This window comes from Gorilla gorilla, chromosome 18 (assembly GCF_029281585.2).
Source record: "Gorilla gorilla gorilla isolate KB3781 chromosome 18, NHGRI_mGorGor1-v2.1_pri, whole genome shotgun sequence".
Lineage (NCBI taxonomy): Eukaryota > Metazoa > Chordata > Mammalia > Primates > Hominidae > Gorilla > Gorilla gorilla.
Genome location: NC_073242.2, coordinates 59,368,356 through 59,372,683, shown reverse-complemented (window position 1 = coordinate 59,372,683; position 4,328 = coordinate 59,368,356).

The following is a 4,328-nucleotide window of genomic DNA, read 5'->3' as shown; positions in this document are numbered from 1 at the left end:
AATGGAATGGAACGGAATGTACCCGAGTAGAACGGAATGGAATGGAATGGAATGGATTGGAATGGAATGGAATGGAATTCCATGGAATGGAATGGAATGGAATGGAATGGAATGGAATGGAATGGAATGGAATGGAATGGAATTCAATGGAATGGAATGGAGTGGAATGGAATGGAATCGAATGGAATTGAATGGAATCGAATGGAATCAAATGGGATCGAATGGAATGGAATGGAATAGAATGGAATCAACCCGAGTAGAACGGAATGGAATGGAATGGAATGGAATGGGATGGAATGGAATGGAATGGAATGGAATGGAATGGAATTCAATGGAATGGAATGGAATGGAATGGAATGGAATGGAATGGAATTCAATGGAATGGAATGGAACGGAATGGAATGGAATGGAATGGAATGGAATGGAATGGAATGGAATGGAATGGAATGGAATGGAATGGAATGGAATGGAATGGAATTCCATGGAATGGAATGGAATGGAATGGAATTCAATGGAATGGAATGGAATGGAATCGAATGGAATGGAATGGAATGGAATGGAATGGAATGGAATGGAATAGAATGGAATCAACCTGAGTAGAACGGAATGGAATAGAATGGAATGTAATGGAATGGAATGGAATGGAATGGAATGGAATGGAATGGAATGGAATGTACCAAAGTAGAACGGAAAGGAATGGAATGGAATGGAATGGAATGGAATGGAATGGAACGGAATGTACCCGAGTAGAACGGAATGGAATGGAATGGAATGGATTGGAATGGAATGGAATGGAATGGAATGGAATGTAACCGAGTAGAACGGAATGGAATGTAATTGAATGGAATGTAACTGAGTTGAACGGAACGGAATGGAATGGAATGGAATGGAATGGAACGGAATGGAATGGAATGGAATTGAGTGCAATGCAATGCAATGGAATGCAATGGAATGGAAAGGAATGGAATGGAATGGAATGGAATCTACCCGAGTAGAACGGAATGGAATGGAATTGAATGGAATGTAACCGAGTAGAACGGAACGGAATGGAATGGAATGGAATGGAATGCAATGGAATGGAATGGAATGGAATGGAATGGAATGGAATGGAATGGAATGGACACCAGTAGAATGGAATGGAATGGAATGGAATGGAATGGAATGGAATGGAATGGAATGGAATGGAATGGAATGGAATCTACCCGAGTAGAACGGAATGGAACGGATTGGAATGGAATGGAATGGACAGGAGCAGAACGGAATGGAATGCAATGGAATGGAATGGAATGTACCCGAGCAGAACGGAATGGAATGAAATGGAAATGGAAAGGGAATGGAAATGGAACGGGAATGGAAATGGAACGGGAACGGAAATGGAACGGGAATGGAAATGGAACGGGAACGGAAACGGAACGAGAACGGAAATGGAACGGGAACGGAAACGGAACGGGAACGGAAATGGAACGGGAAGGGAAATGGAACGGGAAGGGAAATGGAACGGGAACGGAAACGGAACGAGAACGGAAATGGAACGGGAACGGAAACGGAACGGGAACGGAAATGGAACGGGAATGGTAACGGAACGGGAATGGAAATGGAACGGGAATGGAAAAGGAACGGGAATGGAAATGGATCGGGAATGGAAATGGAACGGGAATGGTAATGGAACTGGAATGGAAATGGAACGGGAATGGAAAAGAAACGGGAATGGAAATGGAACGGGAATGGAAATGGAATGGGAATGGAAATGGAATGGAATGGAATGGAATGGAATGTACCGGAGTGGAGTGGAGTGGAGTGGAGTGGAGTAGAGTGCACTGGAACGGAATGGAATGGAATGGAATGGAATGGAACGGAACGGAATGTACCCGAGAAGCACGGAATGGAATGGAATGGAATGGAATGGAATGGAATGGAATGGAATGGAATGTACCGGAGTGGAGTGGAGTGGAATGGAGTGGAGTGGAGTGGAGTGGAGTGGAATGGAATGGAATGGAACGGAATGGAATGGAATGGAATGGAATGGAATGCAATGGAATGCAATGGAATGGAAAGGAATGGAATGGAATGGAATGGAATGGAATGGAATAGAATGGAATGGAATGGACACCAGTAGAATGGAATGGAATGGAATGAAATGGAATGGAATGGAATGGAATGGAATTCAATGGAATGGAATGGAATGGAATGGAATTCAATGGAATGGAATGGAATGGAATGGAATTCTATGGAATGGAATGGAGTGGAATCGAATGGAATCGAATGGAATCGAATGGAATGGAATGGAATAGAATGGAATCAACCCGAGTAGAACGGAACGGAACGCAACGGAACGGAACGGAACGGAACGGGACGGAAAGGAACGGAATGGAATGGAATGGAACGGAATTCCATGGAATGGAATGGAATGGAATGGAATGGAATGGAATGGAATGGAATGGAATGGAATGGAATGGAATTCAATGGAATGGAATGGAATGGAATGGAATGGAATGGAATGGAATTCTATGGAATGGAACGGAATGGATTGGAATGGAATGGAATATAATGGAATCAACCCGAGTAGAACGGAACGGAACACAACGGAACGGAACGGAACGCAACGGAACGGAACGGAACGGAACGGAACGGAATGGAATGGAATGGAACGGAATTCAGTGGAATGGAATGGAATGGAATGGAATTCTATGGAATGGAATGGAATGGAATGGAATGGAATTCCATGGAATGGAATGGAATGGAATGGAATGGAATTCAATGGAATGGAATGGAGTGGAATGGAATGGAATCGAATGGAATTGAATGGAATCGAATGGAATCAAATGGGATCGAATGGAATGGAATGGAATAGAATGGAATCAACCCGAGTAGAACGGAATGGAATGGAATGGAATGGAATGGGATGGAATGGAATGGAATGGAATGGAATGGAAAGGAATTCAATGGAATGGAATGGAATGGAATGGAATGGAATGGAATGGAATTCAATGGAATGGAATGGAACGGAATGGAATGGAATGGAATGGAATGGAACGGAATGGAATGGAATGGAATGGAATGGAATGGAATGGAATTCCATGGAATGGAATGGAATGGAATGGAATGGAATGGAATGGAATAGAATGGAATCAACCTGAGTAGAACGGAATGGAATGGAATGGAATGTAATGGAATGGAATGTAATGGAATGGAATGGAATGGAATGGAATGTACCAAAGTAGAACGGAAAGTAATGGAATGGAATGGAATGGAATGGAATGGAATGGAACGGAATGTACCCGAGTAGAACGGAATGGAATGGAATGGAATGGATTGGAATGGAATGGAATGGAATGGAATGGAATGTAACCGAGTAGAACGGAATGGAATGTAATTGAATGGAATGTTACTGAGTTGAACGGAACGGAATGGAATGGAATGGAATGGAATGGAATGGAATGGAATGGAATTGAGTGCAATGCAATGCAATGGAATGCAATGGAATGGAAAGGAATGGAATGGAATGGAATGGAATCTACCCGAGTAGAACGGAATGGAATGGAATTGAATGGAATGTAACCGAGTAGAACGGAACGGAATGGAATGGAATGGAATGGAATGCAATGGAATGGAATGGAATGGAATGGAATGGAATGGAATGGAATGGAATGGAATGGACACCAGTAGAATGGAATGGAATGGAATGGAATGGAATGGAATGGAATGGAATGGAATGGAATGGAATTCCATGGAATGGAATGGAATGGAATGGATTTCCATGGAATGGAATGGAATGGAATCGAATGGAATGGAATGGAATGGAATGGAATGGAATGGAATGGAATGGAATAGAATGGAATCAACCCAAGTAGAACGGAATGGAATGGAATGGAATGGAATGGAATGGAATGGAATGGAATGGAATGGAATGTACCAAAGTAGAACGGAATGGAATGGAATGGAATGGAATGGAATGGAATGGAATGGAATGGAATGGAATGTACCCGAGTAGAACGGAATGGAATGGAATGGAATGGATTGGAATGGAATGGAATGGAATGGAATGGAATGTAACCGAGTAGAACGGAATGGAATGTAATTGAATGGAATGTAACCGAGTTGAACGGAACGGAATGGAATGGAATGGAATGGAATGGAATGGAATGGAATGGAATGGAATGGAATTGAGTGCAATGCAATGCAATGGAATGCAATGGAATGGAAAGGAATGGAATGGAATGGAATGGAATCTACCCGAGTAGAACGGAATGGAATGGAATTGAATGGAATGTAACCGAGTAGAACGGAACGGAATGGAATGGAATGGAATGGAATGCAATGGAATGGCA